The 13,104-nt window shown below is 35.7% G+C and overlaps 1 long non-coding RNA gene across 1 annotated transcript in view; it reads left to right on the forward strand.

Moving 5' to 3' along the window:
• LOC134731742 (uncharacterized) overlaps window positions 1-5,688 on the forward strand; it is a 30,406-nt gene extending 24,718 nt beyond the window's left edge. Inside the window, exon 3 of the long non-coding RNA XR_010114286.1 lies at window positions 5,571-5,688. This is a non-coding gene — a long non-coding RNA (uncharacterized lncRNA). The remainder of the gene's footprint in view (window positions 1-5,570) is intronic.
• The last annotated feature ends 7,416 nt before the right edge of the window (window positions 5,689-13,104 follow it).

Below are 13,104 nucleotides of genomic sequence, written 5' to 3' on the forward strand. Positions count from 1 at the left end.
TATCTTAACATAAAGTTTGCACTACATAAATAAAAATTACATGTGTGGATAGATGTCACTTCTATTTGGAAATCTGAAATATTTAATTATGTCTTACAATTTCTATGAATTTTCCAGATAATAAAATATCAGTTGGAAATGTCCATTTGATACGATTGGCTTCTGTGAGATCTGCTCAGCTGCTTGCGTGTATTTTTATGTTTGTGAAAATCTTGGGCAAAAGAAATAAATCAGGTTTGAACTTTTATCATAACCTGTTGATTAACTACTAGCAATCTGTCATGTTCTGGGTCACATTACTACAGAAAATGGAGCGTCACCTCCCGGAGTGCCCCTCTGAGAACCTTAAGTTCATGGGAATGAACAGTAGAAGGGACCTCTGAACCCTTTCCCACAGCCAAATGACAGCTGTGATTCTTTGGCCTCAGCTTGCCTTCTTAAGCTGATTCGGCATGAAATTTATTGTGCTTCCTCCACAGCATCCCATGTCAGCTAGGGACATTTATCATTCTGACCAATTATTGAAGGATATATATTTTTCCTATCATTCAGTTTGATCAAAATTCTAGCCTCTAAAAAGGAACAAACCACAGCTCAGGAATGAGGTAGGAGTGTACTCTGACATGCTGCCAAAGTTTGTTCCCTGCCTCTGGAGTGCAAACTTAAGCACACTTTAATCCTGCTTTAAAAAGCCATGTTGAGGCTTCATTTTACCAGCAAGTTTCTCAGATTGGAATAATGGGGGAGAAAAAGACATCAAAAAGACAGATGAAGAGCTCAAACTTTTTAGAAAAATGCTGAGCTTCAATCTTTTCAAGTTTCTTCTACTTTTAAGCAGTGAGACCTTGAGTAAATTTCCTGACCTTGAGTAAATTTCCTAACCTTGAGCCTCAGTGTTCCCATTTGCAAAATGGAAATAATAATAGCTCCCAGTATTGTTGTGAAATTCAAATGAGATAATGAGTGTTAAACATTTGATGCAGACAGAATTCAATGAATATTAGTTCTTATGAGTAGGTTTATTGAACTTTGAAGTCACATGTACTGTTTGGTCTTTGTTGGAGTTTTTGTATTATTTGCTTATACCTTGAATACTTGAAGCTTAATAAGCTTATAGAAAGGAAAGGACTAGATAATGCAGGAAACCAAAGGAAGTGAGGAGGATTTAATTTTATCTTAGGAGTAATGGGAAGTAATTGAATAGAAAATATATGACTTGTCTTTAAAATAAATTTAAATAGGAAAGCTGCAAGAGAAAACCAGGGATATTTTTTGGAAGTTTTTTCTGGTCCAGAAGAGGGATGACAGAAGCTTAGACCAGGGTAGTGGTGTTGGAGATGAAGAGAGGTGGTCATTTATAAGTAGAATAAAAAGGGCCTGCTGATATATTTATTTGAATGTTGAAGAAAGGAATCAAAGATGGAGAATGGAAGTGCCATTTGCTGAGATGGGGGAAAATAAGGTATAGAGGATGAGAAAGTGCCAATTACTGAGATGGGAGAGAAAAGAAAATTGTTGAGATGCAGAGGGTGAGAAATCAAGAGTTCTCTTTTGGACACGTTATGTTTATGAGGACCATTAGACACACATGGGAAAGCAGTAAGGGCTGAGCACATGGATACCTTGAGGCTGTCATCATAATGACATTTGAAGAGCCAGTCTTAATTTAGCCAGACATGTCCTGCATTGACCTGTTATAATGTTATAATAAGGGGCAACAAGCCCCTTATTCTTGAAACTCCCTAAATTAGAGTGTCAAATTTATTAGATAAAGGGTCTTTTTTAAGAAGCTTATTAGAGGAAAAGAGTTTGCCTATTATGTGGCAGAAAAAGAGGACTCTGGCTTATTGAAGTTTCTTTATAAGCAAATAGCCAGAGAGGTCTTGATCTCTTTGCTAGGCCTGGCCCACGACTTACAGAATTGGTAAGGTGAGGTGTGGCAAATTGGAGATTTGGGTAAAGAAAAGACCAACCAAACATCTTAAGCATCTAGAAGACATTATTCAGTAACTATGTGGAAGGCAATTTTGAAGATGGCATTCAGGATGGCTAGGTAGGGTAGAAAAATCAACATTCAATACAAAAGACAAAATTCATCTGGAATTTCTTTCAAGGCAATAATATGTATAGTCAACTCTCAGTTATCGAATCATAAAATCTGTCTTAAATATTTATGCTAGACTTTGTTTTAATTCCCTTCACCTTACATTTATAAAACAACCAAAAATTAAGCATACATGACTTATATAGCTTTTTCACTTGTTCCTTTCACTCTTATCCTGAAATGAATGTTCTAATAAAATGTGAAATATATTTTTTAAATGGGACAAAGAAGGAAAAAGACAGCAACAGTATGGTCAATATATTCCTTGTTTCCGGATAAATAGAGGTTTACAAATACTCAGAATTGGGTAGTTGTATTTTTAAAACCTTTCTACAATCGTTTTCAGTATCTTTTACTATAATAAGTTAGGGTAACTGTTTACAGAATGATGGAATATATCTTGAACAATTCACTACTCTCTTTTTAGAGAATAATGCTTCACAAGAAAGGGGTATGTGTATATGTTTGTGCCCCAGTGTAATAGAGAGAGAGAGGAAGGGAGGGAAGGAAGAAGGGAGGGAGAGAGAGAGATAGAAGGAGAAGACATTTGGTGACACATCCAAATATTATTTAAATTCTAGCATGGAATCATAGCAATTGATCTGTGGAACCCTGGTGATCTCTGTGGTTGGCGTTATAACTGTTTGAAGGCTTCCACCATGTGGGGTGGCTGAGAGCTGTTGTCCTGCAGCTGAGCCAGCACAGTTACACACTTTTGGTCCTTCCATCTGAGCTGCTACACAGAGAGCAGGTTTTGGAGCAGGTTCTTACAACATGAAGCCATCATGACTGAAGCTTGATGCTCCAAACACAGACACATTCTCACTTCCACAAATGTTTAAGTAAAAAGAGAATGTGCTGAAGGAGGAAATTATTGTCTTTTTGTTTCCTTCCTTTCATTTTCTTTTCTTGAAAAAACACACCTCGTATGGTGTTTTGACTTACAGAAAATGAAAAACAAAGATTAATTCTGAAACTGCTAATTGTGTAAAAAGCATGGATTTTCAAAGAAACTAAATGTTCTTTTATTAGCATGAAAAAACTTTTGAAGAGAAAGTATCAACCATTTTCCTTAGAATACTTTCCCCTAATAAAAGAGATACTTGGACAAGATTCATCAAAATATGTCTTTCCACCCCCAAAATATGTGGTATCTATTATGTATCAATTAAAAGTAAAAGTAAAAAATATAACTGTCAAAAATCCTGCTATATCATGCTGATTTTTCAATTTTCTATAAGATCATACTTTAAATTAGTATAATTTCTAATGTAGAAACACTTCCTTATAAAACAGCAGATTTTTATTTTAGCTAAAAACATTGATTTCAGATCATGATTATCTGAACTGGTAGAGTTAACAGTAAAGAAGTAAGATTTGCATTTCTCATAGGCCAAGGAAAATAGAATAGAGTTGTAAAACTCTGTGGATTAAAAACATTTACCCATGGTTAACTACTGCTAGAAATCACAGTATAAAACCTCATCTCTGGCTTTTCCAGTGCTTCATCACCGTAAGTCCTGAATGTGGCAACCCAACCATAAAGAAAAGAAGGTTTCTACCCCAAAATATTATTCCTAACAAATCTTTGATTGGGGATTATCAATTAATACAGAGCGCATGTTGGGTGGACATCCAGCATCTACTTAAAGGCACACCATATCGCTCAATATTTTGGTGTGCACTTTTGACGTAACAACTGGCATTGAGGACGTTTGTGCTCTGAAAGCATTTCTCATTACCCCACTCTACAGGGGTGAGAGAAGAATGCGTGTGCCCAGTTGGCTTCTGAAATAATAACCCCAAATACAGCATAGCTATAGTTGATATCTTTGGGGAGTAACTAGCATTATTTTATGAGAATTATTTAATGTATACCTGTATGTTGACCTTTGTAAAAAGGAGAAAACAATGTGCAGTCTGCAAGGGGAGGTTTATTTTTTAATGCTACAGGAGTGAGAGAAGTTGGTCAATTAACACTTACTGAAAAATGAAAGAATAACCTATGGGTAGCAGCATCGTGATGAAGAGAATAAATCAAAATGCTCTTATTTATTGGGGAGTTAAAACGATCAGAGGGATTGTGGAATAAAACACTCCTCATCTCTACATCCACCATTCAAATGCTTCCTCTGCTGTGTTAGCCCGTCAGGAAATCACAGTTCTCTATAAGTTGCATTTTCCTCCTCAGCCAAGTAAACTTATTATGTGATTACATTGCCATTTAATCCCCCGTAATTGTAGCAATATGTACAGTGGGGCTAAGTCAGCAAAAATTCTCCTCTGTCCAGGGAGGTGAAAGCCTTGTGGAATCTGGGCATTCCAGTACTTTGGAAGAGTAAGCTTCCATTGCTCAAGATGGTGACATCACTTCCACCAATGGCTGAGACTGAGGAAAATGTGTGTTTCTTTTCTTAAGAGATGACAAGTTAAGTAAATCATCCTAGGAAAATGCTGAGCAGGTTCTTTGATATATGCTAACTAGATGGATGCTTTAGTGAAGAAGCAAAGGTGCACAAGCAATCTTGAGACTGAGAAATGTTGCTTCCAACAAGCTAGTCTCTCAGTGGTCAAAATATGTTTTCACTCCCTGTTCTCTTCATCTCCTTTACTCTGGAAAACTGATAGGTGAATCACTTTTGTTCAGCTATGATTATTTTTACACCTCAAAACACAGCCTACAGGCTCACTTTTAGGTCATAATTTCACACAGAGACAACTTGTTCAAAAGGTGAAAAAAAATTTAAAAAGCTCTCAAAGTCCTAGTAAATATTAAGCAGCAGATGAGTCAGGTTCAAGGGAAAGCAAAGGAAACATTAACCATTTCTTACTAGAAACATACTGTATATTATTTAGCTGCATCTAATCAACTTCATTTGGTTCTTTATTTTCACTTCATGGTTCCTTAGGGCAGTGTACACAATACAGTGTCTCCACCTTTGCAAATAGCTCGAAATCCAAAAATGCATTTGTAAGTCAGTGTTTGAACTCAGAATGTGTTCACTGTAGAGGAAAAAAAATGTATGTGGGGGTTAGATTTCTAGGCTACCCTAAGGCATATGATGTCATTTTAATGTATTAACAACAGTGAACATTTATATTTGCAATGAAAATTGCATAACTCAATATTCTTAAAGTACTAATAATTTTACTTACAGAAAAGCATTTTAACTGTTGCTTGTTTTCTCAAACTGAAATGCTGAAAATAAAAATGATTGTAAAATACCAGATTTCTGTATAGACTGAAGATTTATTGCCTCTATGTAAGAATGATCCAAATTTTTTAAGAGTTAGATTTTAATATTGCAAAGAACAAAAGTAGCAAATGCAAACCAATCAAATTTTGATAGGTGTAACAAATTACATCATCAGCACATGTATTTATTTTGCATGTGTCTTCTTGATTTATCAAAAGGTTGGACCACATTTTTCAATTATTTTATTTCAATCTCCATATCTATTGCAGCTGTCAACGCTCATCTGGCATAAGATAAATGAAATTCTCTCTCAGACAGAATAACTGAATTCTGTGACCACTTTGAAGCTTATCCCCAAGGCTAAGCTTTTCTGGATCCTGTAGTGACTCCAACACCTGACCAATGGGAATGCTCTACATTCAGACAATTTATAACACTTCTCATCATGACCTACGATGACATGGCATTCCAAAGATATTCTCTTTTGAACTCATTAAGTTTGGCAGTGGAGGAGAAAAAAAGGCATACTGGGTTTAAAAGATATTTATGAAGCATGAGAGAAACTACGTTGTCAACAGGTTTCCCTACTTCTGCTATTTCCTTTAGTAGTCCATTTCCACAGAAGCTACAGGAATTCTGTAAGACATTACATTACAATTCTATCCAGCTCATATTCATTTAATGGTTTCTGATTATACTTGAAGTAAAATCTAAACTCAACATTTTTGCCTTCAGGTGCTATGTGACCTACCCTAATTACCCTGCTGAACTCATCTGGCTCTACTCTCTACCTCCCTACTTCTCTTGAGTCCCGTTAGCCAGCACACCCGGATCCTCCACATCTGAGCACCATCTGCTCCTTTATTCTGCCTAAAATGTACTTCCTCAAATCTCTGTATGGCTAGCTCCTTAATCTAAGTCTGCTTACTATAAAATGGCATTTCTGACCTTATCACCCTTTTAAAAATAACCGCTGACCTTCCTCCCTCTACTTTCTATCATTATTATTTTAGATCATTTATTTATCACTATGTGAAATCATATGATTTATCTTGTTTCTGTTTGTCTTTTCCCCCCAAATAGAATGTAAACTTGATGAGGGTAGGAACTATTTATGTCTTGGTTAACATTGTTTCCCTAGCACCTAGCCTGGTGCCTAGCACATAGTAAATAATAAATGTGTATTAATGAATGAATAGCTGTTGATGTTAAAGAGACATTCTTGAATTTAGGTTGATGTCTGTAATCATTACACTATTGCTAAACATTATTATAATTAACTAATTTTGTAGCCTTGAGAAAGGAAATCTCACCCTCTTGACTGAAATGTCAAGTTCAAGAGGTGAAAGTTCAAGTTATGAGGAAGACATGAAGTCTCAAAGTGCTTTAAGCCAATTCTTTCAAAAATGAACTGAAAGGAAAGGTTAAAGGGATTGAGGTTTTTTTTAGCCTACCAAATGGAGACCTGGGAGATTAGTTAATTATTGCCTTCACATATATGAAGACGTTTTTATCATGAAAATGTCAAGCTTTTATCTGTCCATGAAGGGGAAAGAAAAGGAAACATTTAAATTCAAGCTGGAGATAATTAGGGTGAACCAAAGACTCTGGGTCACAATAAAATGCGCTACTTAGGAGTGATTTGGAATGTATGTGGCCAAAATTCTGACAGGAGAGAGTTTAATAGATCTATTTTAAATGTGGACAATAACTTCAATGAGAGGTGTACATAGTAGGGATTCCCAGGTAACTTTATTTGACTAAGAAATGTGTTTAGCAATATAAGATTAACAAATATTGACATATATGTATATAAAATAGCTCAAATTAATACCAACGTGTATAAATGCATGCCTTACTCTTTCCTAGTCCTTTTCATCCAACTAATATGTTCTACATACCTGTCCAAATAAGCTGCTGAGTCTAATAAGCAGTTTCCAAATAGAAACCAAGTGCATCATAATTCTGTCATCACTGATTTCTCCTTCTCCCTCCCCTCTTCTTACCTAGTTTACTCAGCAGATCTCAGAGGAAGAAAAAGATAAGACAAATGTCCAGTCAAACTTAAAACCAACCACTGGTATAAGAAGTATTTCTTCTAGCTACTCAATGAAATCAAAAAAACACTTTTTCTACTCCATTATTAGCTAATAATATTAACAATTATTGAATATTTCTTATTTGCCAAGCACTTCCCAAGGTGCTGCTGTAAATTACCTACCTCACTTACGTCTCACAACTAGTTGAGGAAACTGAGACTCAGAAAGGCAAATATCATTTGTTCCACTTGATACAGACTGTAAATGGCAAAGAAAACCCTAGAACCCACTCTCGCAGATGACATTGGCTGTGCTCTGAACCACTCTCCTAGAGGAAGGCGTAATAGACCAGAAAAAGAATATCGTTTTTTACACACAGGTAGCATTTTCATTTATAAGACAGCATTGGCATTTTCCTGGGTTCCATAAGAAAATAATTATTCCTTTCCCCCACCAAAGTCTCTCCCTGAAGAATCGCTTCCCATCTAACATTATCCAATACTGGCCACCAACCAGCAAGTATTTTTAAGTCAATCCATTTAAATATTGGACACATTACCATGCTGGGAAACAGAAAGTCCTGAGTGTGGACTACAGAAATGCCCACAGCATCCGGCTGTTTGCAGCATGCTGTTTGCAGCATCCTCTGGCTATGCTCCCTTTGAGATGCCCAGATTGTATTAGAGTCAAATGAAGGCTATCTCCATGAATACATAGGGGCTAATGAACATTGTTATTCTTGTGTAAACATGTAACTGCCAGTCTAGTTGGGCTTTCTTGGGGGTAATACAACAGCATATAACAATTTTTTTAAATGCACATAATGTTTGCACTAACAATTCTAATGAATTGACAAAGGACATAATCATAAGTGTGCCCAAAGTTTAGCTAAAAGGTTATTTATTCATTGTAGTGTTGTTTACAATATTATAAATGAAAACAAACTACAAATCTCAACACAGTGGACCAGCTAAGTTAATCATGGTATATCAATACAAAGGCATGAATATGATTTTGGAAAATAATCATTCATTTCATTAAAAAGTATGCACCATATATTAAGTCAAAATGCAGCAAAGAAACTGTATGCATATTCATGGCTCATTTTTGCAAAATAACATTAAAATGTATATAAACATGTATAAAACAAGGAAAAGATGCATCAAAAAGTTAATTGTTATCACTACACGTTGGGATTATATTTTAATTTTATTCTTGGTTTTATGTGTTTTCTAAAAAATCACACGCATTACTTTCATTATAATAAAATTAAAAGAAAAAATAGGCCATCATAGTGTCTCCACATAAGGATCATAAGCTCCCCTATATTCTAAAAAGACTCTTATTTGGATCACATGGATTTAATGAAAATGTATGCTTAGCGATTTGGTATTTGTTCAGAAGTAAAAAGTTTTATCATGAGTTTTAAAATATGGAAATTTCTTATTTTTATCTCATCATGGAATTTGAAAAGAAATGTAATATTCAGTATTTACAGACATAGTGATCACCTAAGTAACCCCTGTATAGCAATGAATGGGCAAAGGAAGATAGCCAAGGTACCCAGGAAAAAATCACTGAACACATATTAGCAACTTGGAAAACAGCCAGAAATTAATTAAAAATGAAGAATAATAACAGGGACCAGCCATGCAAAATATCAAAATATTGTTAAAAGCTACAGAAATTAATCCTCTTATATATGGTTACATAGTACATGGGAAGAGAGGCTTTCAAATTAGCTATAGATAATGGACTCTCTAATAAGTGGCATTCAGATAACTGACCATTCATTTGGAGAAAAAAAAGAAGAAAAGATTTCTACCTCACATCATTCACAAAAGTAAAATTGATTCTGATTAAAGGGTCACATGTATAAAACCAAACTATTAGATAATTATAATAAAATAGTGGAAAGTACACATTATTTTTTGTTAACTTGTAATAGACTAGAAAGGTCTTTCAAAGCCATATGTAAATTCTCCAAAAAAAATGATAAATTAAACAAAGTATCTAAAATTTCTAGGATGCAAAATACACATTAAACAATTTTTTTAAAGTGACATTTTGGGAGAAAATATATGCAATGTTTAATGCAGAAAAATCAACTGACATTTATAGCTCTTATAAATCAAGAAAACTTGAAAGAACCTATAGAAAAATGAGCAAAGAATATGAATATGTGATTTAAAAAGCAATTCAAATAGCTAATACATGAATGAAAATAATGCTAAACATCACTAGTAATCAAATGAGTAAAAATTAAATAATAACATCATACCATTTCTCCCAAGTAGATTAATAAAATTTGTTTTAATTTGAAAATATTGAGGTCAACAATGTGGGTGAGATGGAGATTTTACACCTGGATTATTAGATTATAATTTGAGACATCTGTTCTAAACATCAGAATAATGTTACCTATCAAATACTTAACTAGATTTCTAGGAATCTATCCTCAAGAAAACCTCGTGGTGAATAAACATATGCATAAAGCATTATTACTAGTAGTGAAACAAAATATTATTCAACATGGGAATGATTTAAGAAAATACACACACACACACACACACATACACACACACACCCCTAGGCCTTTATGGTATACAAAGATATGTATGTGCGCTAACAAATATAAATATGAAACCCCAAACCAAAGCCTAAGACTAATTCAGTGGATCTTTTCTTCCTCTCCCAAGAGTATAATTTTTACTCTTAAGAGAGAAAAAAAAGTGGAAGGGCAGAGCAACATTCTCAAATGGCCAAAGGACTCCTGGAAACCATAATGAGTAATTTCATCTTAAATTGCTTGCACTGCTGTCATGGCAAATACTTCATCTTCTCAAACTTTAAAAAACAAATCTGACCTACACACAAAAACCGTGTGTGTGTGTGTGTGTGTGCATGTGCGTGTGTGTGTGTGCGTGTGTGTGTGTGTGTGTGTGAGAGAGAGAGAGAGAGAATTAAGAAAAAGTTCTGAAGTTTCATTCATGGGTTTGGATTGAAGCCAGGGCAGAGAATTTTTAAAAAGCTAGAATATAAAGAGAAATGAGGAAAAATCAAAAGACGCAAGAAAGAGCCATGAAAATGTAAGCCTATCAATAAATAATTCTCAGAAATCTTGGAGGTGGCATGTTCTCACCACACACCAATAATGGGAGTTCAAGAATATCTGTTCTAGATCATAAAGAACAGAGATGTCCTAGCTGGCCTGCAGGTTACATACGTTTACAAACATAATGACATAATGTTTACATTCATTGTAAAAAAATTACAGAAGGAATGTGTGCTAGTGTTTTAATCAGTTCTTACAGTGCTATAAAGAACTACCTGAGACTGGGTAATTTATGAAGAAAAGAGGTTTAATTGACTCACAGTTCTGCAGGTTGTACAGGAAGCATGGCTGGGGGGCCTCAGGAAACATAATCATGGCAGAAGACAAAGGGGAAGCAAGCACATCTTTACATGATGGCAGGAGAGAGAGAGAGAGAGAGAATGAAGGGGGAAGTGTCACATACTTTTAAACTATCAGATCTCATGAGAACTCACTCACTATCACAAGAACAGCAAGGAAGAAATCTACCTCTGTGATCTAATCACCTTTCATCAATCCCTTCCCAACACTGGGAATTACAATTCAACGTAACATCTAGGTGCGGACACAGAGCCAAACCATATCAACTAGTATACAAAATATATATAATAAATCGGAAAAGCCTCTTTTCACTGGGGAAGTCCCACTGAGTAGAACATTGCAGAGTTCTAGAGACCCACACAGTCATTGATACAGAGAGACATTGAATTGAACTGTTATTAGGACTATGGATGCTTTGTGGCTCTTCAGAAACAGTCTACTCTGCCTGGCTGGCTTGCATATAGCAAAAAGTGGCATACTGGCTGTCTGTATTTGGATAGATAAAATGAGTATAATTGTTTATATTCACTGACCAAATTTAGTAGACTTTTAAAATATAACTAGGTTTGTGGATCCAGCTGAACCACAGAATGAAGAACTGTATCTGTGTAGAAGTTGAGATCAATGAGTAAAATATTTTTGTAGAAATTGAGAGAAAGACTAGTCCAGTTGATTCGAAGCGCGTAAGTATTCAACTCGGAAACTAAGTAGAGAACTGGCTTTTTCTTTCTTAGTAAGACTTAGGAGACACTCAAGTTTGACCAGAGATAACATGTGTTAGAAACCTAAGAGACTAAAGACATCACAGATGATGAAAATAAATCTGACAAAGGCATCTATAAAGACGAACACAGGGATAGAAGCAAGAGACACTTTGTTGTTACTACTCATTGTATCACATCAGACATTACTATTGGATCCCAGCACTATATCAAGTGCTGAACCAGTTAAAATTCACAATCCTTCTTTTTTTTTGAGATGGAGTCTTGCTCTGTCACCCAGGCTGGAATGCAGTGGCATGATCTCAGCTCACAGCAACCTCCGCCTCCTGAGTTCAAGTGATTCTCCCAGAGTAGCTGGGATTACAGGTACATGCCACGTCGCCTGGCTAATTTTTGCATTTTTAGTAGAGACAAGGTTTCACCATGTTGGCCAGGCTTGATCTCCAACTCCTGACCTCAGGTGATCCACCCACCTTGACCTCCCAAAGTGCTGGGATTACGGGCGTGAGCCACCGTGCCTGGCCTCACAATCCTTCTTCATATGACAGTCCAGGCAGCAACCACCAATAGATCAGAGTTAACACAAGAGATCAAATATTGTTACCACCCAGGTGATTGGACATAGACATGTAGAAACAAGCTCTCTCAAAGATATCTCCTTGCCAATGCAGAATTCAATATGTACATTTGGCCAGGGTGTGGATTACACATGTAGTTTGTAGCCTGAGTGATAAAATAAATTCCTGTCAATCACTTTCTGCCATCAAGTGGTACAGAACAGAGGTGAAAAATCTATATACTCACAGCTTTAGCCAGGAAAGAATACACCTCAGTCTTCAAATTTTAGCACCAAAATAGAAAACCCTAGTCATTATGTAGAAATATCCAATGCTGGCAAGAATATAGAAGACTTTATTCCAACTCTTTACTTCCTCTTTATTGCTTCTCCCAGAAAAACTCAAAGCAGGGATTACCAGCTCCCCTGACAAACATGTCAGCCCACTCCACTCCTAATCTTACCAAGAACAGAAATCTCGTGCCACACAGTATTCTGCAGAGGGGGCAGAATTTCTGCTCAAGAGCTCAGAAGAGCCAAGAATTGCATTCTTCCTAGAGAAGGCTCTTGCAAAGTTTCTGCTGAATTGAGCTTTACATGCGGGTGGAAAATCTACTGTAAGGGATGTGGTTGCATTAATTATAAGATTTCAATTTGACAGTTTAATTAGGAAAAGGAGAGTTAGTGTAGGGCTTGCAGAATTCATGATGAATCACATACTCCAACAGACTTCATTTTCATATTTCAATTACACACATTTCTAACTGATGAACAGCAACATAGCATTTTCTGTTTAATAAATGTGATATCTGTTGGAATTGATAACATTAGTTCAGTAATTACTGAGCCATTATTGTCAGGCTTTTAAAAAATATGGAAAGAGGCCTTAGTTATTAAAGTTTAGCAACGACACAAAACTACATTTTGAAACGTTTCTACTAAAGAGCTTTTTAACAGCGCATTAGCTATCCCTTATAGATAGAAGGGTAAAATTCAATAGCAGGTATTTGCATGAGATCAATTTTGATCTAAGCACACATTATTTGATTCCCAGACACACTACTGCAGTTA

The sequence above is a fragment of the Symphalangus syndactylus genome, chromosome 11 (genome assembly GCF_028878055.3).
Source record: "Symphalangus syndactylus isolate Jambi chromosome 11, NHGRI_mSymSyn1-v2.1_pri, whole genome shotgun sequence".
Taxonomy (NCBI): Eukaryota; Metazoa; Chordata; class Mammalia; order Primates; family Hylobatidae; genus Symphalangus; species Symphalangus syndactylus.